Source organism: Aegilops tauschii, chromosome 7 (genome assembly GCF_002575655.3).
Source record: "Aegilops tauschii subsp. strangulata cultivar AL8/78 chromosome 7, Aet v6.0, whole genome shotgun sequence".
In the NCBI taxonomy this organism is placed as follows: Eukaryota; Viridiplantae; Streptophyta; class Magnoliopsida; order Poales; family Poaceae; genus Aegilops; species Aegilops tauschii.
The window spans coordinates 587,723,840-587,750,763 of NC_053041.3; the positions used below are offsets into that span (position 1 = coordinate 587,723,840).

The 26,924-nt window shown below is 36.6% G+C and overlaps 2 long non-coding RNA genes and 7 other non-coding genes across 9 annotated transcripts in view; 4 read left to right on the top strand and 5 right to left on the bottom strand.

Annotated features, from left to right (window-relative positions):
- The window catches only part of LOC141028096 (uncharacterized), a 57,681-nt gene that overhangs the window by 8,793 nt on the left and 21,964 nt on the right, over positions 1-26,924 (top strand). The gene's annotated exons all lie outside the window — the stretch shown is intronic.
- LOC141028097 (uncharacterized) overlaps positions 909-26,924 on the bottom strand; it is a 48,859-nt gene continuing 22,843 nt past the window's right edge. The window contains exon 2 of the long non-coding RNA XR_012190353.1: positions 909-2,098. This is a non-coding gene — a long non-coding RNA (uncharacterized lncRNA). The remainder of the gene's footprint in view (positions 2,099-26,924) is intronic.
- Positions 14,154-14,224, top strand: TRNAC-GCA (transfer RNA cysteine (anticodon GCA)). Its single transcript has one exon. It is a non-coding gene; the product is annotated as a tRNA-Cys (tRNA).
- On the bottom strand, positions 16,832-16,905 carry TRNAD-GUC (transfer RNA aspartic acid (anticodon GUC)). The gene has a single exon. It is a non-coding gene; the product is annotated as a tRNA-Asp (tRNA).
- Positions 17,259-17,340, bottom strand: TRNAY-GUA (transfer RNA tyrosine (anticodon GUA)). Its single transcript has one exon. It is a non-coding gene; the product is annotated as a tRNA-Tyr (tRNA).
- Positions 17,848-17,919, bottom strand: TRNAT-GGU (transfer RNA threonine (anticodon GGU)). Its single transcript has one exon. It is a non-coding gene; the product is annotated as a tRNA-Thr (tRNA).
- On the bottom strand, positions 20,399-20,469 carry TRNAG-GCC (transfer RNA glycine (anticodon GCC)). The gene has a single exon. It is a non-coding gene; the product is annotated as a tRNA-Gly (tRNA).
- Positions 21,294-21,381, top strand: TRNAS-UGA (transfer RNA serine (anticodon UGA)). The gene has a single exon. It is a non-coding gene; the product is annotated as a tRNA-Ser (tRNA).
- Positions 24,991-25,078, top strand: TRNAS-GCU (transfer RNA serine (anticodon GCU)). The gene has a single exon. It is a non-coding gene; the product is annotated as a tRNA-Ser (tRNA).

Sequence of the window (26,924 nt, forward strand, 5' to 3'; positions counted from 1 at the left end):
TTCGCTCGCCCTTTTTTGATCGGTTTTTTTAATGCAAATAGATTCAATCTAGTAATTTCTTTTAGATTAAGTCTTACGTCTTGTTTGACCGGTGAAAGACTTCCTTTGTTGAAATGTTCTGTTCCCAAAATTCCTAAAATAAAAGGAAAAAACTTTCCACTTTCCTAAACTAAGGACGGGAAATAAGAAGGTGAGCATATCTTCTAAATTAATAATACTCAACTCAGCCCTTCCTAGAATGGGGTATTATCTGTCCCGATAAATAGATAATTCCAGGAGTAATAAATAGGAGTAAATTAAATAAAGTATTGATATAATTGGAATTGCGGAAGCAAATACCAATTTACTAAAAAAAGAAAAAAGTATCTAATCGAAATCGAAAGAATTTTTTTTTAAGATTAAACAAAAGGGTTCGCAAATAAAAGCGCTAGTGCCACAACTAGTCCATAAATTGTTAAAGCTTCCATAAAAGCTAGACTAAGCAATAAAGTACCTCGTATTTTACCTTCTGCTTCTGGCTGTCTCGCAATACCTTCTACAGCTTGTCCTGCAGCAGTACCTTGACCAACTCCAGGTCCAATAGAAGCAAGCCCTACGGCCAATCCAGCAGCAATAACAGAAGCAGCAGCAATTAGTGGATTCATGGTGAGTAGTTCCTCGTGTCAAAAAAAAGAAATGGTTAAGGATACAATCAACCAATAAATTCTTACTTCTAAGCTCTATTGGGGAGAAGTAAAGTAACTAAAAAGTACAAATTGAAATCAAATTGAAATGATAATGTGAATTGTCCGAACTACATAGAAGGGAATTCCATATCCATATATCGGATTAGATAATGAATCTAACCTAGGAATATATAATATAATATCCTATATATATATACATTTGTTTCTTCTATTTTGTTTGCATATTTTCTCATTTTCTATTGAATCGGATTCTAAAATCATTGCTTAAAGTGGAAACCCGCATAAAAGAGGACTCCACTTATAGACATTAAGGATATTATAGTATAGATCTAGCCTGACTCCACCCTCCTTAATGCATATATACTTTGAAAATTCCATAATATAGTCTATTCTCTCTCCTACAACTCTAGGCTATATATTCATACGCATTTCTAACTATTTTTTTGCAACCAAGCAGATTATCTGGAACCATGCATGAATTGAGCTAAGCTGCAAAAAAAAATACTATTTCCAAAAAGAGTCAATTCAATGATGACCCTCCATGGATTCACCTATATAGGCTGCGGCTAATGTTGCAAAAATAAGAGCTTGAATACCGCTTGTAAATAATCCAAGAAACATGACCGGTATAGGGATTACTAAGGGGACTAAAGAAACAAGAACAACAACGACTAATTCATCCGCCAATATATTCCCGAAAAGTCGAAAGCTAAGCGATAATGGTTTTGTGAAATCTTCTAGGATGTTAATTGGTAAAAGGATTGGAGTTGGTTTAATATATTTCTCGAAATAGCTCAATCCTTTTTTGCTAAGACCAGCATAAAAATATGCCGCTGACGTGAGTAAAGCTAAAGCAACAGTAGTATTTATATCATTCGTGGGCGCTGCTAATTCCCCATGGGGTAACTCTATAATTTTCCAAGGTAAAAGAGCACCCGACCAATTCGAAACAAAAATAAAAAGGAACATAGTTCCAATAAAGGGAACCCAGGGACCATATTCTTCTCCAATCTGAGTTTTGCTCAAGTCTCGAATAAACTCAAGGACATATTCAAAAAAATTCTGACCGTCGGTCGGGATGGTTTGTGGATTCCGAACAGCTATGACAACTGAACCTAGCAAGATAGTAATTACGACCCAAGAAGTGATGAGTACTTGGGCATGAATTTGGAAACCTCCTATTTGCCAATAGAAGTGTTGGCCTACTTCTACACCCGATATATCGTATAACCCCTTGAGTGTTTTAATGGAACAAGGTATAATATTCATATTGTCCTCTGATAAAAATTGAACTTCAAAAAAGGAATTCTTTTGATTCAACCATCTCTTTCTCAACTCAGCAACTTGAAGTATTAATCTTATATTTAGGATACCAAGAAAGCACATCAGATCATAATATATATCAATACCCTCTAATATATATCAATATTCCCCTTCTTTTTTCTATGCAAAAAAAATTCTATGCAAAAAAAAAGATATAGTAAAGTAAGTGATTCCATAAATTTACGCAGTTGCCCAAGAATTCACTATATATTCTTAATCAACGATTTCTTATATAGAGAGAACGGCCCTCACAAATTGAAAATACTAATTTGTTAAGAATCAATCGAATTGAAGTCATAGTGTCATCGTTGGCTGGAATCGATATATTCGCGAGATCCGGGTCACAATTTGTATCGACTAAAGAAATAGTAGGAATCCCCAAAATGGCACATTCCCGAAGAGCTATATACTCTTTTTGCTGATCAAGGACGATCACAATGTCTGGCAATCTCGTCATATATTTGATCCCGCCGAGATACCTTTGCAAGGTAGATAATTTTCTCTTCAAGATTGCCACATCTCTTTTTGGGAGATGGTGGAATTTTCCCATTTTTTCTTCTGCTCTTAAGTCTCTAAATTGAGAAAGTCTAGTTTTCGTAATCGACCAATTCGTTAACATACCACTGAACCACTTTTTATTAACATAATGACAACGAGCCCTTATTGCAGCTGATGCTACTAAATCTGTTGCTCTTTTTTTGGTACCAACAATTAAGAAACTTTTTCCCTGACTTGCTGCATCAAAAACTAAATCACAAGCTTCTGATAAAAAACGAGCCGTTCTAGCGAGATTTATAATATGAGTACCTTTACGCTTTGCCGAAATGTAAGGGGCCATTTTAGGATTCCATTTCTTAATACCATGACCAAAATGAACTCCTGCTTCTATCATCTCTTTCAAATTAATGTTCCAATATCTTCTTGTCATTTTTTCCACACTTCCTTTTTTTTTAACCCTACCATTCCATTACGGAATTTAGTTCTTTTTGAAGATTAAGAAAGATCCGAAATAGCTTGAAATAAAAAATATTTTTTATGTATCCTTAAATGATATAGGGTTAAATGTTAAATGGGGGTTCTTATGTCTCATAAAAATTGTTTGTTACGTCAGAATCTGAAGAAACTAATTCTGTATGGAGAAACAAAAAATCTCTCATTTCCGACGCGAATAGATTTTTTTTTTATTTCGAAATAAAGGTTCTTGTCTTGTGGGGAACGATGCACAAATTTTTGGAATCCGGTACCAACAGGTATAATCCCCCCCAGAACTACGTTTTCTTTCAAGCCTTTCAACCAATCAATGCGACCTCGTAGGGCAGCTTTTGCTAAAACTCGAGCAGTTTCTTGAAAACTTGCTTCAGATATGAAACTTTGGGTATTTAGGGAAGCCCTTGTTATTCCCAATAAGATTGCCCGATAATAGATCGATTCATCCAAAGCTCGTCCTGCTCGTTCCGCTCGCAATAGTCCGATTAATTCCCCAGGCGAAAAAACATTAGACATTCCATCTTCGGAAACCCGCACTTTTGATGTTACTTGGCGTATAATAATCTCTATATGTCTATTATGGATCTGTACCCCTTGGGATCGATAAACCTTTTGGATTTTATTAACCAAAGAGATACGACTTTGGGCTATGGTTAGCTCAGCTCCAATCAAGAATCCCCAAGGGACCCCAAGAATTCTTGGTATACGCTCATTCCAATCCTCAATTCTCCTTTCGAGATTCGGGGATAATGAATCAATTGAACGCGCTTCAAAGATTTGTTCCACTTTTGGAAGACCTTGCGTTATGTCACTAGATCTCGATTTTTCATATATAAACGTAACTAACCTATCTCCCTTGTAAAGGATTTCTCCATAATGACCATTAACAGTTGCTCCTGTAGTGGCCAAATAAGGTTTAGCTGCTCTTATAACAAAGGAATTCATATTTACAATGAAAATTTGACCGGATTTTTTTATGTGCGATTTAAATAGACATACATTTTCACAAATAAATTGTCCAAGGTGAATTATTGCCAATGTCTCTTCCCAAGAATCATGATGGACAAAGTGACAATTCAAAAGGAATGGATCCAACATTATGTTACTATCGAAATTAGAAATCCTTTTATTTTCATCTATTAAAGAGTATTTAAGTTCTTGAAGTACTTGGAAGGTTTGTTTTAAATTGTCAACGAACAAATATTTTTTAACAGGATTTTATTATGCGTTAGTAAATAGTAAGATGAAGAAAAATGCGATATACTAGCTACAATAGCGCCTAAGGGCCCAAAAATTTCTCGAATAGGAATTCTAGGATTCCATTCTTTTATCGCATTGGGATGTTTTGAATTCTTGAATAAACCAATTCGAGAACAGTTGGATGCCGACAAAATCATCAAAGAGTGGTATTCTTTATTTCGATTCAACAAAGTGCCAATAGCTTCTGGATGTTGGCTAAGTGATTCAATCTTCGCCTTGGAATAAAAAGAATTGATATTGGCGCGATCTAACCTATTATGGGGAATCGGTCCTGCACTTGTCCTACCATACCTTTTTCGTGTATACGAAATAGTGGACTTGACTAACTCAATTCTTAGGAAATCGCGAATAAGATCATTTGCTCTTACCTCAACAAGGGAAGCACCAGCCTTTTCTTTTTCTTCTTGTTCCCAATTCACTACTAAGCAAGTTCTAACAAATTGACTATTTGTGTGATAAATTCTTTGAGTTAACTTGCTATTTTCATGAGAAATAAAATTGACAAGTCGAATTTGGAGATTATTTTCTTCTTGCAAGAGATCCTGCGGGAAAAGTGTTGCTAAATTTCTTCCTTCGTCCATTTCATATGCCACTGTAGGGCGAACGGAAACAAAATACTTTTCCTTGCTCTTGAGAATTTTTTTCCGTTGAACATAGACCCAATTTTTCCTTTTTTTTGATTCCTTAGAATCTTTTTTTTGTCTTTCTGGCGGTATCAAACAGCCACCTAATATCTTATCCGCCTCTTCAGGAAAATGAATATCTCCGGAAAATATTTTGAGTTCCGTATGGCTTTTTTTTCTCTTCACTCGGACCAGTCCGCCTAGTCGACTTCTTGTATTTTTTGTGAGTTGTGTATCCACTCCAATAATACTATTGTCAAGTATCTTTAGGGATGAAGATCTCGGCAAGATATGAAGTTCTTGAAGAATGAAAAAAAACCGATCTACTTCTTTTTGGTATTTTAGACTAAATTCTTTTGTTCCTCGATGCTCAATCAAACCCTCTTTTTTTAAGATGGAATCTTCCTCTGGGCTCTCGTATTCGTCCTCTGAATCTTCTTCTGAGTCTTCCTCTAAAGTACCATATTTTTCCTCTGCGCTTTCCCCGGGGCTGCCATATTCGTCTTCTGAGTCTTCCTCTAGAGTTCCATATTCGTCCTCTTGGGTCCTATATTTGCTCTCTGGGCTCCCATATTCCTCTTCTGAGTCTTTCTCTAAAGTCCTATATTCGTTCTCTGGGTTCCCATATTCGTTTTCTGGGCTCCCATATTCGTCTTCTAGGGTTTCATATTCGTATTCGTCTTCTAGGATTCCATATTTAGATTCTTCTAGGGTTTCATATTCATATTCGTCCTCTCGGGTCCTGTATTCGTCTTCTAGGGTCTCATATTCCTCTTCTGAGTCTTCCGCTCGAGTCCTATATTCTTCTTCTAGGGTCCTATATCTAAATTTAACAATTCCTGAACCCTTTTTATCTTTTCTGTATCGGGGATCGTCAAAATAAGCAAAAATAGTATTTCTACGTAAAACACCCATAAGGGGGATTTCAATCGAAATCCCAAAACAGGATATTAGTTCTTTCTCTTGTTCTTGATGATATTGTAATGGAATGACGAACCTATTTCTTCGCTTTTTCGCCAACAAATCTGAATTATCTTGAAAAATAGAAGGATAGATAAAATTCCAATGGCCATTGGACATGATTCGATCCGACGTTGAATAATCAAGAATTTCCCTATCTTTTTTACCATAAGTATTCATTTGATCTTGATCCTTGTGGAGTGAAAAAGACGCTATACTGGATCTGCACATACTTACTGACAATATCCATAAATGGCTTGTTTTTGGTAATCGGCGAAGATTACCATATTGATATTCGGGCGCATGGTAAACATGAGTACTCCAGTGCATTTCGCCGTCTGATTCAGAATAAATATGCTTTTGTACCCTTTCTTTAAAATGTAAAGTGGACGTTCCGGCACGAATCTCCGCAATTACTTGTTCGGATTTTACATATTGATCATTTTGCACTAGAATCAAGCTTTTTGAGGGAATATTCACACTATATAGAATATCTTGACTCTGAATAGTTACATGCAAGTCTATATAACATAGAAAAGCAGGCTGCCCATGACGGGTACGTGTGGGGTGAACCAAATTCTCATTGAATTTTATTTTTCCATTCGAAGGGGATCGTACAAGGTCGGCAGTACCCCCTGTGAATACTCCGCCAGTATGAAAAGTTCTTAATGTTAGTTGAGTCCCTGGCTCCCCAATTGATTGACCCGCAATAATACCTACGGCTTCTCCCAATTCGACCAGATCACTATGAGTAGGACTCCGGCCATAGCATAATTGACAGATCCAAGAAGTGCTTCGGCAAGTAAAGGGGGTTCTAATATATATTGGTTGTGCTCGAAATGGTTGTGCTCGAAAGGCAGTTATGAATCGATTGACTAATCCAATTCCAATATCTTGATTTCGCGCGGCAATGCATCGTGAACCGATATATATATCGTCTGCTAATACACGACCAATTAGTGTTTGGACAAAAAGTTTTTCCGTCATCCCATTTTGAGGACTTACAGAAATACCTCGGATAGTACCACAATCTCTTCTACGCACAATAATATGTTGAACTACTTCAACAAGTCTACGTGTAAGATATCCAGCATCTGCTGTTCGCACAGCAGTATCTACAACCCCTTTGCGGGCTCCATAGCAGGAAATTATATATTCTGTCAAAGAAAGTCCCTCGCGTAAATTGCTTTGAATAGGTAAATCAATCATTTGTCCTTGAGGGTCCGACATTAATCCTCTCATACCTACTAATTGGTGTACTTGAGATGCATTTCCTCTGGCTCCTGAAAAAGACATTAGATAGACTGGATTAGAAGGATCCGTTATCCGAAAATTTGAATTCATTTCTTGTTTCAAATATTCACTTGTCGCATACCATATCTCAACAGATTGGCGTAATTTTTCTACCGCGTGTACAGCCCCATAATAATAGTGTTTCTCCAAAAGAAAACTCTGTTGTTCCGCGTCTTGGACTAACCATCCCTTAGAGGGTATTGTTAAAAGATCCTCGATTCCTAACGAAATCGATGTAGTAGTGGCTTGATGGAAGCCCAGAGTCTTTAGTTGATCCAGTATATGGGATGTATATCCCATTCCAAAATGATCTATTAATCTGCTAATAAGTCGTTTCATACCAGTTCCGTCTATCTCTTTATTATGAAAGACCAGATTGGCCCGTTCCGCCATACATAAGTACCCCCTTTTCGGCTGAGTAGGATTCGACAATTGCTGAGTAGGATTCGACAATGGGCCTGAGTCAGTGATTCGAAAATTTAATTAACTTGCCTCAATCTCAATCTGGATTCGCGTGGCAAATAATGATGATACTAGGGAAATCGGAATGCCCCCCGAAAGGGGAGGGGCATCGCCGAATCTAACTTTCTTGTTTAGGTAGTGTATGAATAGGCCTGACTAAATCCTTGTACGGCTTCCTCTATTTCTCTATAAAAAGAAATATGACCAAGAGTGGTTCGAATGTATATCGAACGAATTTCTTTTTTTCTATTTCCCATTATTAGATAGTGGGCATAAATCTCATGATAAGTCCCCAAAGATTCATATTGAACTTCAATCGGAACTTCTCTTGACCCAATGACGCGTTGATCCAGGTTCCATCGTAGCCACAAGGGACTATCTAAACTGATTAGTTTTTGTCTATAAGCTCCCAGTGCATCATAAGAACTAGAAAAATGGGGTTCTTTATCTTTCCTATATTTAGAATTATTATTATTATTGTAATTTACTTTTAGATTTGGGTAGTTTCTGCAACTATTATATCTATTTGCACAAATACCTCGACGCTTTCCAATCGTTAATACATAAAGCCCGATAAGCATGTCTTGGGTTGGTACGCAAATAGGATCCCCAATAGCGGGAGATAAGAGATTCATATGAGAAAACATAAGTAAACGGGCTTCTGCCTGAGCTTCCAAGGATAAAGGTAGATGAACAGCCATTTGATCTCCATCAAAGTCCGCATTGAAACCCTTACACACTAATGGGTGTAAAGAAATAGTACGCCCCTCTACTAAAGTGGGTTGAAAGGCCTGTATGCCTAATCTATGCAGGGTAGGTGCTCTATTTAACAGTACAGGATGTCCCCGCATAACTTCTTGAAGTATTTCCCATACAATGGGTTCTTTTTCCCAAATTTTCCTTTTAGCAATCCTTACATTAGAAGTGGCGCGTTTCGTGATTAAATCGCGAATTACAAATAGCTGAAAAAGCTTTATTGCTATCTCTAGAGGTAATCCACATTGATGTAATGAAAGCGAAGGACCCACAACAATGACAGAACGCCCCGAGTAATCGACCCGTTTCCCAAGCAGAGTCTCGCGAAACCTTCCCTCTTTACCTTCAATTACATCTGAAAGTGATTTGTATACTTTATTGTGACCATCCCTCGTCGGTTGCCCGCGGGACCCACTATCAAGAAGTGTATCCACGGCTTCTTGTACCAATTTTTCCTGGCACATTACTAAATCTGCTGGCGCTAATTCACTTCTTTTTAATAGATAGGCAAGATTGTTGTTCCGACGGATAACTCTCTTATAAAGTTCATTAATGTCTGAAGTCACTACTTTATCTCCAGACCTATAAACAATAGGTCTCAATTCGGGAGGAAGAACCGGTAATAAGCACAAAACCATCCATTCTGGTTCTACATTTGTTTGAATAAAATGTTTCGCCAATTGCATGCGTCTAATCAAAAAAACTTTTCTTATTCGTCTTTTTCTATCTTCCCACTCATCTCCACTATACCCCTCGTCTTCTAATTCCTTCCATTCGACCAAAGAATTCTCTATAATAATTCGCAAATCCAAATCTGCTAATTGTTCTCTAATAGCACCTGCTCCTGTCGCAATTTCCCGATTTCGAAATGTTGCAAAGCCTGGGGTAGAAAAAAAGGGAGAAATGCTGTGGTTACAGGATGCAATTTCCTCTTCGAATAAACCTCGTAATCGTAAAAAAGTGGGTTTTTTAGTGCTGGGCCTAGCAAAAGAGAAATCGCCGTATACTAGGCCCTCCAACTTCTTAAGAGGTTTATCTAAAAGATTCGCGATATAACTAGGAAGACCTTTCAAATACCACACATGAGTCACGGGACATGCGAGTTTGATGTATCCCATTTGATATCTTCGTATCCGAGAATCCACAAATTCTACCCCGCATTTTTGGCAAAATCTTTCGTCTTCGTTTTCAGCTCCGCTCGCTCGAGAATTGCCACAAGCGCAAATCCCGCTTTTTATGGGTCCAAAGATTCTTTCGCAAAACAATCCATCTTTTTCTGGTTTATCGGTTTTATAATGAAAAGTAGAGGGCCTTGTGACTTCGCCAACGACTTCTCCATTAGGTAGGTTTTTGTTAGCCCAAGCCTTTATTTGTTGAGGGGAAACGAGTCCAATTTGAAGTTGTTGATGTTTATATTGGTCAATCATAAAATAGAAATAAGAAAAGAATTTATATTTATTCCGATCAAACTTCCTCCCTATTAACCTGGAAGTTCTTTTCAGATACAAGGAAATGATTCAGTTCTAGAGCCAAAGATCGTAGTTCTCGAACGAGCACTCGAAAAGATTCTGGAGGATCCTCATGATTAGGTATTCTTTTTCCCCAGATCGTAGCATTAAGTATTTCTTGGCGAGCTATAAGATGGTCAGATTTATAAGTAAGTATCTCTTGTAAAATATGAGCAACACCAAATCCTTCTAAAGCCCAAACTTCCATTTCTCCTACTCGTTGTCCCCCTTGCTTGGCTCTTCCTCTAACCGGTTGTTGTGTAACAAGTGAGTAGGGCCCAGTAGAACGCCCATGAATTTTCTCATCAACTTGATGAATTAATTTTAAGATATAGGACTTCCCTATTAGAACAGGTTGCTCAAAGGGGTCGCCTGTTCTTCCATCAAATATTCTGCTTTTTCCCGGGTACTCGGGTTCAAATACCCATGGGTTTTTTGTTTCTTTACTGGCTTCATATAATTCTGAAAACACAAGTTTTCTTGAAGCCTCTTGCTCATATCTCTCATCAAAGGGTGCTATTCTATAATGTTTCTTTAGCAGATCCCCCGCTAATCCGAGCGAGCTTTCAAATATTTGTCCCACATTCATTCGGGAGGGTACTCCTAAGGGATTGAAGACCATATCAACGGGTGTTCCATCTTGCAAATAGGGCATATCTTGCCTAGGCAAAATTTTGGAAATGATCCCTTTATTCCCATGTCTTCCGGCTACTTTATCCCCAACTTTGATTTCACGTTTCTGTAAAATATATACACGAACCATTATGTCGAGCGGGTCCCTTTGGATCCATTTCACATCGATAACGCGCCCTCTTCCACCTATAGGTAATTTCAGAGAAGTTTCTTTTGAAGTGGAAACCTCAAGGCCAAATATGGCCCGTAATAATCCAGCTTCCGCGATATAAGATGATTCGCTCGCTATCTGAGGCGTTAATTTACCTACTAAAATATCACCAGTTTCTACCCAGGATCCCAACCTAACAACTCCATTTCTGTCCAAATTGCGGAGTAAATGTTCTTCTAGATGTGGTATTTCTTTAGTGATTTTTTCAGCGGAGCCCTGGCTTGTCGTATCCGTCTGAATTTCATATTTCCGGATGTGAAAAGAGGTATAAATATCTTCATATACCAAACGTTCGCTAATTAGTACTGCGTCTTCAAAATTGTAACCTTCCCATGGCATATAAGCTACTAATACGTTTTTTCCTAAAGCAAGTTCGCCCCCAACTGTAGCAGCTCCTTCTGCTAAAATTTGTCCTTTTTTAATGGATTTACCCCGTGGAACCCGGGGTTTTTGGTGCATACAAGTATTTTTGTTAGAGCGACGGTGGTTAACTAAAGGAATACTTATAGTCTTCCCACTACTTGATAAAAGTATCTTATGACTATCAGTAGAAATGATCTTTCCCTCGCGTTCGGCTATAATGGAAACCCTCGAATCTAGAGCTGTTTGGCGTTCCAATCCAGTTCCAACAATGCATTTCTCGGACCGAGAAAGCGGAACTGCTTGGCGCTGCATATTAGAACTCATTAAAGCCCGATTCGCATCATTGTGCTCAATAAAAGGAATGAGAGAACCCCCAATAGAAAAATATTGGAAAGGAAAAATACTTCTAACATGAATCTGTTCCCATGCAATAGTCAAGAATTCTTGACGGTATCTAGCCGGAACAACCTGTTCTTCCTGAATACCTTGATTCAAGGACAAAGAATTTCCTGCTGCTATCATATAATATTCATCTCTATTTGGTGATAGATAAACCACCTGTCTCTCTTTTTTTTCTTTTGCTTTCTCAGCAGATATTTCATAAAACGGACTCTCTATGGATCCCCACAAGTGATCAATTCTCGCATGAATTGCTAAGGATCCAGTAAGTCCAACATTGATTCCTTCAGACGTGTCAATTGGACAAATACGCCCATAGTGACTCGGATGAATATCTCGGCTCCGAAAACTTGCGGTTCTCCCCGTCAACCCTCCAGGACCTAAACAACTCACTTTTCGCCCATGAACAGTTTGTGTCAATGGATTCGTTTGATCAAAAACTTGAGATAACGGGTATGTGCCAAAAAAGGTCTCATAAGTAGTTATTAATAAAATTGAAGTTGAAGTTGGAGTTACCAAAGTTTGGGGAGTCGGTTTCGATTGACGTATGAATACTCTACGAATAGTTTTTTGAACTGCATGTTGTAAACGACCAAGAGCCAATCCGAATTGATCTTGTAACAGATCTGCAACCGAACGAATACGTTTATTTTTCAAGTGATTCATATCGTCATCGTCAAGTATACCCGTTCCAAATTTCATTCCAATCAAATGATCCGTAGCGGCCAATACATCTCGTGGTAACAAGAATGTATTGTTCTGAGGTATATCAAGATTAAGTCTCCGATTCATATTTCGTCGACCAATCCTTCCTAATTCACATTTTTGTTGAAAAAATTTCTTTTGTAATTCCTCGCATAAGGACTCCGAAAATACCAGGTCCCCACCTACACAAGCAAATTGTTGATAAAACTCCAAAATAGCTTTTTCTTTTGACTCAATCCTCTTCTTCTCCTTAGCATTCGGGAAAGACAAGAAAATTTCAGGGTAGGAAACATTATCTAGAATTTCTCTTAGATTCGAACCCATAGCTGATGATAGAACTAGAATAGATATCTTTTGTTTTCTACTCACGCGAGCCCATATCCTTTCTTTTTTATCAATTGCTAATTCCGATCTCCCCCCCCCCAATCTGATATTATAGTGCCAGTGTAGATAGAAATTCCCTTATGATCTAATTCCGAGCGGTAGTAAATACCAGGACTTAGCAATATTTGATTGATCACAATTCGGTATATTCCATTTATAATAAAGGTTCCTAAGGAATTCATTATAGGAATGTTTCCGATAGAAATGGTTTGCTTTTGCACATCGAAACCAAAAATTAATCTCGCAGATACATATAATTCAGAAGAATAGGTGAGTGATTCATACACAGCATCTCTTTCTTTTATCGAGGGTTCTAGCAATTGATATCCTTTCGCAAATAATTGAAATGCAATTTCGTGATCTGGATCTTTAATTGTTGGAAACTTGTCAAGTTCTTCTGCTAAGGCTTGATTAATGAACCTACAAAATCCCTCGAATTGGATCTGACTAAATCCGGGTATTGTGGACATTCCCTCGTTTCCATTCCGGAGCATCTTAATCTTAAGTTTCCTGTTTATCAAAGAAAAATTCCATTATCAGCTCACTCTTCATCAATCCCTCTGGATCGATCTAGCAATCATGGAATCTATATTCTGTTTACTGAATCACATGAAATTCTAGGGAACTCCACATACGTATTTCATATATGTATTTCATACATATGAATAGAGACCATTTGGACGAAAGTTCGAGTTTGCCAGGGGTACAAATGAAATGAAAATGAATTGATAAAACATTCCTAAAAAAAAAATTCTGCCACTTATACTTTATGTTATGATATTCTAATCAGATTGGATGGCAAAGATTTCTCATTTTATCTCCTTTCTATGAATGTAATAAAGCCGTAATATAATATACTAGAAAGTTTGACTTTACTTCGATTTAGAATAGCGTGCTTACTTTAATTTCTCAAAATAATTTGAGGGTTCTTTTTTATTTCGGATCGGAGTAGTATAATTACTAGAAAATTCAGTATTTCATTGTGGAATTCTAAAATCAAGTAAGTCCCTTTTTTAAGTACATGCCAATCTAGTTATCCACCTCTCCCCATATCCATGCTTTTCTTTTATCGTAATTTCACTTGGGTAGGCCAAGATAGTAAGGTTATACTCTATATCAGAGCAAATTTCCTTTTTTTATTCAAGATATTTAATTTAATACTTTGAAAAATTAAAGCATGATTCTCCATAGAGATATGTACATAAAGGGGATCTTTGGATAATAATGCTGTTCGGACCTAAAGTTTACCTATACACGGATTAAGCATAAAGTCATACTATTTTATTATGCCATTGAAGGGGGGGGAGATAATACCGATTTAAGAGTAGTTCACTACTGCAATAAAAAAAAGAGAATTCTAGTTAACGGTTCCAATTTATTCTGAATTTTGCAGCCTGTGAATAGAAATCCACTTTTTCTTCTTTTTCATCTCAATAGAAAGAAATGGGAAGTTTTATTGTGTTAACAATAAAAGCAGGAATAGATTTTTTGAAAAAGATTGGAAAAAAGTAAGTAGAATTATATTCAAAATAAAAGGGGCTTTTCGTAAGAAAACGTGGATGAATACTTGCTGTTTTCTAGATTTTTGATCGGATTTTTTGGCGGCATGGCCAAGCGGTAAGGCAGGGGACTGCAAATCCTTTATCCCCAGTTCAAATCTGGGTGCCGCCTGATCAATAAAATACTTAGGTTTTTTTTATAGTGCTGATCGAATTCGATCAATTTTTACTTCGCATAAGTTCGGGCAAGAGAGTAACTGGGCCTGCCGATACTGGGTTTAGAGAAACCATACCATAGTTCTATCCTCAAACTAGGGTTAGGGTTTGTTTTGACGGTAGTGGCCAAAATGGTTATCAATAGGGGTGAGGTAGTGTTTCCTTATTCTTTTATTATATGAATTTGAATTGGTTCTTAATTGAGATTCGATTTGATAATTTTAAAATACGAGGATAAGATGTCAGAAATCTTGGTATCCAAAGAAAGGTCCCTAAGGGGCATTCTTTTTTTTTCAATCTAAGATTCAAGAAGGGACTCCACGAAAGAATATCAAGACTTACTAATTATTATACATTTTTTTATCGTACATCTTATGTTACCTACATACACTAAAGTAAGGACTACTTAATTTTAATTCTAACGAGAATCAGATTAAATAGGTCGATCAAAAATCAATTTAGGAGTTGTGTTATGGATAAAATCTCTTCCTCTTCATTCTTTCATAGAATGATACAAAGCAAGGCTGCAGGGTTTAGGTCAAAAATAAACATTAGGTAAGGTAGGTATCCAATAAATATTTATCTATCGTTAATTTTATGGTATATTCGGGCGTCCTTTGCTTAAAAAAAAAAGAGTAACAAAAGGAATAAAAAATCTTCCTATTCCCGCTTCTTCTATTCAGGACATCATTCCCGTACTCTTTCTTTTTTAAGGAAAAAAGGGCTATAGTATCGTATTTTTAATGCTCTCTAATTCTACCAGAATTCCTATAAGAATTTGTTAGGAGTAAATTCCTTGAACTGATTGATCCATGGCCTTAGGGCGGAATCCCTTTTTGACTCTGTACCCTTGATTCCACTATGATTATTGATCAATAGTAGAATAGAATAATCCCTTCATAGAAATAGGAGACATAATTTAGATGGATATAGTAAGTCTCGCTTGGGCTGCTTTAATGGTAGTCTTTACATTTTCTCTTTCACTAGTAGTATGGGGAAGGAGTGGACTCTAGGGATACTACTAATTGATTAAGTAATCAAATTGTTGTATCAATTCTTTTCATTAATGGATCATTTTGCATTAATCATTTTGTCAAACGTTATTCTTTAATCTTTTTCTTTAGTTTTGTTTCACTCCTGTAAGAAACTCTTGTATTGTAAGTTGTAATGTAAGAAAGAGCCATTATACCAATTCATAATTTCTACTAGAAATGACGAATGGTTAAAAAAAGTTCTATACATAAGAAAATTCGACTTTCTTCCACGGAACTATTCACGGCATATCACACATTTTCCATTTCCTTTTACTTTTTACTATAGTCTATTCTTAATATTATTTTTCTTTCCTTCCATGGATTCTTTGGTCAAGAATTGTCTTAGATTTTTTTATTTTGACCTGATTGAAATTAAGTGGATGCAATGAAAAAAGAAATTGAATTAGACTACTTAACTATTTCAATCTACTAATCTATTCTATGTAGATTCAAAGATAATATAATAGAAAGAATCTAAAGTGTCGTAGAAAAAACTATATGTAGTTCTTTCTACCACACTTTAAGATTCCAACCAGATCCTTTCATTTAAGACTTGGATTTTTTTTATTTAATCCCTTTTTAATTTCTTCAATGATTAATTGGAATTCCAATTAATTATTTTGGCTGACTGTTTTTACATAAATAATAAGTAAAAAAGAAGTAGGAACTAGAATGAACAGTGCAGTAGCAATAAATGCGAGAATATTGACTTCCATAACCTCTTTATTTTTTATTTTCACAATAACTCGGGATGTAATCCCATGGAGAGGAAAAAGGGGTATCTTGTAAATTCAAGGGTAGGGCTTGCATTCTGATAATACTGAATCAATTCAATATTATGAATATCGGATCTATCAAATCAATTCATGGATGAGAGTTATATTTCACGGATGAGAGTTATATAGTATAACATAGGAAGATCCTCTATCCACACTAAGACCAAAATGGGTTTTTTGATTGGATTAGGAATTCCCTCTTTTTTAATCCTTTTCTACTTTTTCTTTTCTATATCTCTAACCCACGAGCTTTCTTAATCTTCTACTTTCTTAATCTTATACAATTTCCCTTCCTTTTTCTTATAGTTATACATACAATTATGTATGTATTATATGACCAACTTTCTATGGGTCACATAGACATCCAAATAAGCAGTAGAAGTGAGATGGGGAAAAGAGGTCTGAAATAAAAAGGGAATACGATTTATGTATGGATTCCGGTAAAATACCGGTACTCTATTCCATAAGAGTGGAATAGGAAATTAAGATGAGGATGGTATCATCATAAAGAAAGATAGAGTAATATAATATCCTAAATTCTACTAATCCACATATCGTATGTGTGTCTTTCTTTATCTTTATCGATCGGGAGTAGTGAAAAAAAATTCCTATATGCCTTCCCTCCCTCTTTAATGAGGGATGCAAAATAAAAAAGTGAAGTAAGGGTGCCCTGTGGGTATTTGATCTTGCTCCCTGCCCCTTTTTTTCATGGAAAAAGGAAATATCAATTTCTCCATTCATTGAACCCTAGTTCGGGACTGACGGGGCTCGAACCCGCAGCTTCCGCCTTGACAGGGCGGTGCTCTGACCAATTGAACTACAATCCCCGCGGGGTGTATGGCATACCCATTCTTAAATAGAACCATAAGAAGATTCGATTCGTCTTTCGTACTCTAAGAAATAGACGAATCATATACTACATACCCACATATTATATTATACGTGGGTATAGTGAGAGTGACATAACTAGTATGTCGTGATTTTTTATCACTAAAAATGGATAATAATCCAGCCTTCAATAAGAAAAACTCTTTTGTTTGTAAGAAAGGAATGAGAGAGATATGGATTAGAAAAAAAAATTTCCCTTTTTTCTTTATCTTTTATTTCTATAGATCAGACATTTTATGGAAGAAAAACAAAAGGATTTAGTTCATACTCACGAAGCCCTAGATTTTTGGTTTGGGCCGAGCTGGATTTGAACCAGCGTAGACATTGTCAACGAATTTACAGTCCGTCCCCATTAACCACTCGGGCATCGACCCAGGAAGAATTTATTCTAGGGTTTTTGCTAATCTATGATTAACCTCCTTTCATAATACTCCCTACCCCCAGGGGAAGTCGAATCCCCGCTGCCTCCTTGAAAGAGAGATGTCCTGAACCACTAGACGATAGGGGCATCACTAGACGATAGGGCCATATACAACCGCTCGTGATTATACTATAATCATAGTATGAGCAGTTTTTTGGAATTGTCAATATACTCGAAAAGTATAAATAGATCCAAAGCAAAGAGTTTTTCCAACTTTTCTGTTATGTTTTCATCTAGGATTTTTTTTAGTTGATCGTTATAGATTAATTCTCCGTGCTTCATTTAGTGTTCAGACCAAAAATGCATCCATCCCGCACTAAGTCATAAAATTCTCTAAAAATATAGAGAAAGTTTCAAAAACAAAGAACAAAAGTGAATCAATTTAGTAGAAAAGTACTCTATCAGATTCGAACCAACGACTTACGTCTTAGCACGAGATTACTCTACCACTAATTTAAAAAGCCCTTTATCGGATTTGAACCGATGACTTATGCCTTACCATGGCATTACTCTACCACTGAGTTAAAAGGGCTTTTTATTTAATTCAAAAATTAGCCACTTGGATTTCCCATTATGGGTCTACTGCATAATGTACATATTATATATATAATATATAGAGATAGAGAGAGAGACATTATGTAGAGATTGTATATGTATATATCGATATCTTGAGAGCTCAAAATAAAATTAATAAAAAAAACATACCCTACATAACATATCCAACTCTTCTTGGTTCAGGGTTTTCCGTTTCCGAAGACTAGTAAAATAGGCGGATTCTGGAACCCCAAGGATTCAACGGTATATGGATATGGAAAATATAAGATTTCCGATCCTAGCGGGAAAAGGCGGGGAACAGATACCCAATAGGATATAGGATCCTTGGGAGGAACTTTTGGTAATGGCCTTGATCCTCTATGCTATTTTTTATGTGTTCTTAGTTCTATTGAACTTTTTTCATTCTTTTAAACAAGAATCTAATAAACTAGAATTGAGTCAGTGGAAAAAAGGAGAGAGAGGAAAGTGTTAAATGGAGAGAGTCGACTAATCAGAGACTTTTAGGATCTTCTTTACATCAGGTAAATCTGTCGGCCCTGTCCGTTTTTTTCTTTAAGTTACGACTCTTTGCTGCTTACTTCTATCAAGCCATAGGGAAAGTCTATGATGAATTTGGAAAACTCATCTCACTCTTACTCTATGGCTCGGACTTAATGGGGGAAGAAAACATCTTCCATAATTTCTTTTTTGTTCAATTCTGGACAAAAAAGAAAAGGAAAAAGGAATTTATAGGGACAGTGTTACCCCCTATATCCCCTAGTTTATATTGTAGGAATAATAAAACAATTTAGCAGTCTGACACACTTACGTCCTTGCAAAGTAAATAATTATTATTGTAGTCGTAACCGTAGAATAGGATCCTAATCAAAATAAATACATTTGGTTCAGGCGCTATTAGCATGGTAAGAAAAGATTTTTTTTACAGACCAGAGGGGCTATCTAAATCCTAAAGTAAAGGCGAGCGATCGAAGTAGAAGTACCAACGGCTCAGTGTCATGAACCTTCTCCATCTGATTCAATAAGGGGGAATTAGCCTTCTTGTCAAATGGCTATCCTTGACAAAGGGTACCATTTATACCATAATCTACAATGTAGCGGGTATAGTTTAGTGGTAAAAGTGTGATTCGTTCTATATAATAACTGAATTTGAAATGATATACTTAAGGCATCCTTAAGTTTTTTATTTTTATATTCCGATGAAAACTTTAGTTCTTATAAAGGATTAAATCCTTTTCCTCTCAATAGCATATTGAGGAAGAATATACATTCTGGCGATTTGTATCCAAAGACTAATTTAAATTGCATCCAAAATAAAAATAGGATTATGAGTACAGAGTCGCGAAGCATAATTTTGCATTGGATTAAGTATTCCAATTTTGAAAATATGAGTAAAGGATCTATGGATGAAGATACAAAAAAGTTGATTTCCAATCGTAACTAAATCTTCTTAAAATAAGGAATAAGGAAGCCAAATAGCTAAAAAACGATAGTTTTGGTTTACTAGAACCATCCGCATATTGTTTAAGCTCGGTGGAAACCCAATTCTTTTCCTCAGGATCTCTTGAATGAAATTAGGGAACGAAGTAAGTAGATTAGATGGATTTAGATAGAATTTCTATCTCCTACTCTATAAGGATCATCTAGAAAGCGGAGAGCTTTGGTTCCATTCAAATAGAAAAGCTGACATAGATGTTAAGTGGTGAGAATATCCATAAAGGAGCCGAATGAAATCAAAATTTCATGTTCGGTTTTGAATTAGAGACGTTAAAAATAATCAACCAACGTCGACTATAACCCCTAGCCTTCCAAGCTAACGATGCGGGTTCGATTCCCGCTACCCGCTCCATTCTGTATAAAAGGAGTATTCTCTTTGTCTAGACATGTTAGAGGCTTGTATTCAAGCCTTTTTTGTCCACCAGTTTCTGGTACTCCAGAGCGGAGTAGAGCAGTTTGGTAGCTCACGAGGCTCATAACCTTGAGGTCACGGGTTCGATTCCCGTCTCCGCACTTAGCAGTCTGTATAAAAGGACTATTCTATTTCTCTAGATATGGTAGAGGGGCGTATCCAACCCTTTTTTATTCATTAGTTCCCGGCCCTAGAGGGCAAAATTGAGCAGTTTGCGAAGTCACTTGCCTTCAAAAAAAGAAGGCGCAAGGCTTCTCCCTACCCTGCAGAAAATAAAAATGAAACGAAAGGGACAGTCTACCTCTCTCTTCCCTTTAAAAAAAGTTTGCCCGTTGTTTGTCTCAGTTAATACCCAATTTTTGGAGCTCTGTTGGCGAGTTCTATTTCTGCCTCCGGAGCGCCCTCTTTTTTTGAGTGGGATGCAAAGGAAGGGTAAGATAGTAAGGGATACGGCACTAGACTAACACCTAATTAATACTTAATTTAATATAAGTAGTTAAACAGTTAACTAGACTAAACTTTTTATCATAGTACTTTGATAAATTAAGCGGGCGAGCGGCGGGAATCGAACCCGTATCTTCTCCTTGGCAAGGAGATATTTTACCATTGAACTACGCTCGCTACGGTATATATTTTATAGCGTATATCCGCCTGGGTCGACCTTCTATGTCTGGGTCGACCGTTTCATTTCATTTTCTATTATATTAGAGTTTTCCTTTTTTTATTATCTGTGAATGAATATTCTAATGGGAATGGAATTTCATAATACTGAAAGAGAAGAGCTAGCAATTCGGAACGCAAATTGCGTTTTAATACGTCTCACTATTCTAATTTTTTAGAAGAAATGGCCTTTATTATTTCTTTTTTATGGGGTTAATAAATATTAACCAAATTTAATTTAAGAAATGAGAGAATTCAGAATAGCTACGAGAAAGACTAGTCCAATCCATAACGATGTACCGGAAAATACAACATTTTTATTATTTGACCAACCATCAGGAGAAGCAAATACAAGGGGTACACTAATTACTAAGACTGAGGAAGTCGCAATTAATGCAAAAACAGCTAATTGGAAAGCAATAGTCATATTTCTAATCCTCCAAGCTACCATCAAATAAAGTTGACTACATATTTGATCCCTCACTTAAACCAAAATTGTAAAAAAATACAAGAAGTAGGAGGGGTTTAATCATGAATCCATTGATTCTTCTCTTTAATTCAAATTTATTACTTAAACCGCTTTTTTATTTGGATATGGGGGTGAGAAGAGATTATTTACTCTTTATTTCACAAGCGGGTATAGCGGATCCTGTATCCGTGTATACAGTATACAGAGATATATCGAAAAGGAACTTGTATCTGATATCTTTCTAGAGGCTAATAAATCTTTTTATTTTTTATATGGCTATGTTCTATTTGTAGGAGTAAAATAAGGATTAGGCTGTGGAGAGATGGCTGAGTGGTTGATAGCTCCGGTCTTGAAAACCGGTATAGTTCTAGGAACTATCGAGGGTTCGAATCCCTCTCTCTCCTTTTGCTTATTGAATACGTTTGTTTCTTTCATTTTTTTTTCTGTCCCTTATCTTTCTTTCATAAAAAGGAATGAATGGCTCGGCTAGATGGAATAACCGAGCCAGAACAGAAAAAAAGTAGAACAGGTATAAATAAGAAAATCTTAGTTAAGAGGGTTCATGTAAAGAACAGGTTCCAAATCACGATCGATTCCCTTTTCAAAACCTGCTGCAGCAGCTCGGGCTCTTCCTGCATGCCATAAATGGCCCACAAAAAAGAAGAATCCTAGAACAAAATGAGAAGTTGATAACCAACTTCTAGGAGAGACATAATTAACTGCATTGATCTCGGTAGCTACGCCACCCACGGAATTTAAAGAGCCTAAAGGAGCGTGGGTCATATATTCTGCTGAGCGTCGTTCTTGCCAAGGTTGTATGTCTTTTTTCAACCTACTCAAGTCCAAACCGTTGGGGCCCCTTAGAGGTTCTAACCATGGAGCACGAAGGTCCCAAAAACGCATAGTTTCCCCTCCAAAGATAACCTCCCCAGTTGGGGAACGCATTAGATATTTACCTAAACCTGTGGGTCCTTGAGCGGATCCCACATTAGCTCCAAGACGCTGGTCTCTAACTAGAAAAGTAAATGCTTGAGCTTGAGAAGCTTCTGGCCCGGTGGGTCCATAAAACTCACTCGGATAAGCTGTATTATTGAACCATACAAAACAACAAGCGATAAAACCAAAGACAGATAAAGCAGCTAAACTATAAGACAAGTAAGCTTCTCCAGACCATACAAATGCACGGCGAGCCCATGCGAAGGGTTTGGTTAAAATATGCCAAATTCCGCCAAATACACAAATAAAACCCAACCATACATGCCCACCAATTATATCTTCTAAATCATCTACACTAACAATCCACCCTTCTCCACCAAAAGGAGATTTTAGTAAATAACCAAATATAACACTGGGGCTAAGGGTCAAATTGGTAATTTTTCTTACATCTCCCCCCCCAGGGGCCCAGGTATCATATACACCGCCAAAATAAAGAGCCTTGAGTACTAGAAGAAAAGCACCTAGACCTAACAAAATTAAGTGAATACCCAAAATTGTAGTCATTTTATTTCTATCTTTCCAGACATAACCAAAGAATGGAAAAGATTCCTCAAGAGTCTCGGGTCCCAGAAGCGCGTGATAAATGCCACCGAAGCCTAAGACTGCGGAGGAAATTAGGTGAAGTACGCCAGATACAAAGTACGGAAAAGTATCTAGAACTTCCCCCCCTGGCCCTACTCCCCAACCTAGAGTAGCTAAGTGTGGAAGTAAAATCAACCCTTGTTCATACATGGGCTTTTCTGGTACGAAATGGGCCACTTCAAATAGGTTCATTGCTCCGGCCCAGAATACGATTAATCCGGCATGGGCTACATGAGCTCCAAGCAGTTTACCGGACAAATTGATAAGTCTGGCATTCCCAGCCCACCAAGCAAAGCCGGTGGTTTCTTGGTCACGACCAGCTAAAACGAAAGTTCCATTAAAGAGCGTTTCCACGTGGTAGAACCTCCTCAGGGAATATAAGATTTTCATGAGGCTGATCCTGAGCTGCCATCCACGCACGAATACCCTCGTTTAAAAGAATATTTTTGGTGTAGAAAGTCTCAAATTCAGGATCTTCCGCTGCACGGATTTCCTGGGAAACAAAGTCATAGGCACGTAAGTTCAGAGCCAAGCCAACTACGCCAATAGCACTCATCCATAAACCGGTGACGGGTACAAATAGCATAAAGAAATGTAACCAACGTTTATTGGAAAAAGCAACACCAAAGATTTGGGACCAAAAGCGGTTAGCAGTGACCATGGAATAAGTTTCTTCAGCTTGAGTTGGGTTAAAAGCACGGAAGGTATTTGCACCATCACCGTCCTCAAATAGAGTGTTTTCTACGGTCGCTCCATGAATAGCGCATAGCAGAGCCGCACCTAATACTCCGGCAACTCCCATCATATGAAATGGGTTCAACGTCCAATTATGAAATCCTTGGAAGAAAAGGATGAATCGAAATATCGCTGCTACGCCAAAACTCGGCGCAAAGAACCAACCAGATTGCCCCAGTGGATAAATAAGGAATACAGAAACAAAAACAGCAATTGGACCAGAGAATGAGATTGCATTATAAGGCCGCAATTGAACAGACCGAGCAAGTTCAAATTGGCGTAACATGAAACCTATTAGTGCAAAAGCCCCGTGGAGAGCTACAAAAGTCCATAGACCGCCTAATTGACACCAACGAGTAAAATCTCCTTGTGCTTCGGGCCCCCATAGTAGCAACAAAGAGTGTGCTAAACTATTGGCAGGGGTAGAAACTGCTGCGGTTAAGAAATTACAACCTTCCAAATAGGAACTAGCCAATCCATGGGTATACCAAGAAGTTACAAAAGTTGTCCCTGTAAACCAACCCCCTAAAGCGAAATAAGCACAAGGAAAGAGCAATAGGCCAGACCATCCTACAAAAACGAAACGGTCCCTTCGTAACCAGTCATCCATAGTATCAAATAGATCATTTTCTTCTTTAGGAATTCTACCAAGGGCTATAGTCATAGTGATCCTCCTATTCAATTACTTCAACCATTTCCGAGCACCTCATATCACTTTCCAAGGCATATGATAGTTTTATTATCTGTGGACGATTTCTTTGTCGTTCAATGCCCTTTTTCAATGGTCTCGAAGAGAGAAATTTCCCATTTTTATCTATGGAGTCACAGTCACAACCGAGGTCGTGGTAAATCCATGAATTTGATTCGATTTGTTTTTCTTATACTATTTGTTTTTCTTATACTATAGAAATAGAAATAAATTGTTTTTCTTATACTATAGAAAGAAATAAACCTTTGAATTCAGCATTATTCCAAGACTCCTATTTCAAAGTCTATCTTTTAAGGGAAAAATGAAAATAAAAGTAACCCTTCTTTTCCCATTCCCTCTCTATTGCATGGGTGGAAGAACTAAAATAGAGGATTCTGAAAAAAAAAATGGACCTTCGAAATCCAATTTTATGTGTAGCGCAAAGGAGTTGCGATTTCTTCTTATTCCTATAGAACATCTAGTAACAAGAATATGAAATCGTAAATAGCGAAAAATTCTTGTCTTGCGCGGTCTAAGTCTAAGGAAATAAAAAAAATTCGCTTATACAATTTCATCTACATCGAATTTATATATCAGAATAGCGGATAGAGGCATCATTAAAGGAGTCAGGTCTACTTACTTTATGCTTCTTTCCAATTTTATGGTGGATTTGATAAGAACCCTTTTTGCTTTCTTGATAAATAATCGACAAAAAAAGCGTTTTTTTTTATATAACCTGCTTGTTTTATTATAATTATAACAAGTCCTATATGGAAATGCCCGCTAAAGAGAAAATCTATTTGATTGTCTCTCGGCCAATATCGATTTTTAGAAAGAAAAAACAAGAATTTTCTTCTTTTTTTATTAACATTAAGAAAAAAGAATATAATTAAAATGGAATTGGCAATATAATTTTTATAGACTTTTGAAAGCAAAAAAGGGGGTTTTTTGCAACCGTTATTTCTTATTTCTTGCCTATATCATATCACGGAAACCTTTCGCTTTGGAACGTGGAGAGATGGCTGAGTGGACTAAAGCGGCGGATTGCTAATCCGTTGTACAATTTTTTTGTACCGAGGGTTCGAATCCCTCTCTTTCCGCTCCCTTGGATCATTTGGGACTTTCGAATTGGAAAGAATTCTGACCCCCGGATTTTCTCATAGATAAATGTACGAAACAAATCCAATAAGAAAAAAAAACTGAATTTTTACTCCTCGCGTCCAGGATTCCGTCCTGGGTCATTAGATAAGAATCCAAAGATAAAGAGTGAAACAAAGAATATCACTACTGTATAAACAAAAAGTTTGAGAGTAAGCATTACATAATCTCCAAGATTTTTTTTTAAGGAATAGATTACCAGTTTTTCCTTACCACACGGATCCACTAGGATGGTTTTTTTTTATACCTAAAAATGCAAAAAAGAATTCTTGAAAAAAATTGCAAGAATTCTTTTATAATAAGCACTCTTATCAATAGCAAAAATAGGGTTAGGTGGTTAGGTATTGTGTAGGTACCTTTAGGTACCTGCTCAACCTAGGTGCAGGGGAGTAGAAAGGCTGATCCAAATTTATTGCTGTAGCTACCCATTCAATGTAGAAGAATTTAAATTTTAGAATCGAAGGTTCATAATATAAAAATATAAAACTTCTCGGTTTTTACCCATTTTTAAATTTTTTTGGAATGAACACATCATTCAATTTGGCATACAGAGTACTAAAGATTTCATCGAAAACTTACAGCAGCTTGCCAAACAAAGGCTAATAGAAAAAAGAATAGAGGTATAACAGGCATAATATCCACGATTGGATTGAAAATAGCATAAGCTTCGGGTAATTTGGCAAAGAAAAAACTAGTAGGATAAAGAACAGAATTAAAACAGATACAGGTTAAACTAAGTATATTAGGCATAACAAGCATTTCATTCTTGTAGAGTAAATAATTGGATTTTTCTTGAGTTATTTTTTTAAGGGAAAGAAGGAAAAGGCAGATTCAAAATCTTTTTTCTTCGGACTTTCCCAAACACAAAATACCTCCTTGTATTTGCACTCTCAAATGAGAGTGGAATAAATTCGACTTTCATATAATATCTTAATAGAATTCCATGTAATGATCAATGCATTTTTTTGATTCTATATTATCCGCATGTGTAGAATACTAGCAAGAGAATATCCCTCCTTTTTTATGTAATTGAAATGGTATTGACGAATAACAAATAAACATACTAGTGTTTATTAGTGTCGCATAAAACCCGAAATGGGGCGTGGCCAAGTGGTAAGGCAGCGGGTTTTGGTCCCGTTACTCGGAGGTTCGAATCCTTCCGTCCCAGATTGTTTCTGATGAAACAAACGGTGAAATCATATAGTATTCCGTACGAGACAAAAGTTTATTAAAGAGAATAATGATATCTTATTCTTTCTCAGAAAACATAATAAAGTCTTAAGTCCAGTCAAATTGACTATCTTTATTTTCATGAAAAAATGGGATCTATCAAGCACATTCAGGATATGCCTCTACTATAAAATAAAATCACTTAGTCATATTTTTTTCTTCCTTTTGGTATTCGAGTTGAAGAAGTACGAGAATTCTATAACTACCAAAAACTTTCAATCTTTTCATTGGAATAGTTTATTTAGTTATTATAGTTAATTGTTTTTGGTACTGAAAAAATATATTACTACTAGAATTCTAATTCTAGTAATTAAATTAATTAAACTTTTTTGGAGGTTGATAGTTTATTTATTGAGGAAGAGTCAATCCTTCTTTTCTCACTTCAAGATTGATCATCTCGAGCCATCCGTTGAGGGTGGAAATTTAAGAATAAATAAGTTTTAAGCAAACTTGTTTAGTCGTCTTTTTCAAACTATGTTTCATTCATATGATAGAATTTTAATATGGGTTTAAATAAATTGGATCTTGGCGGAGGCTTCCCGGATAAATACTTACTTT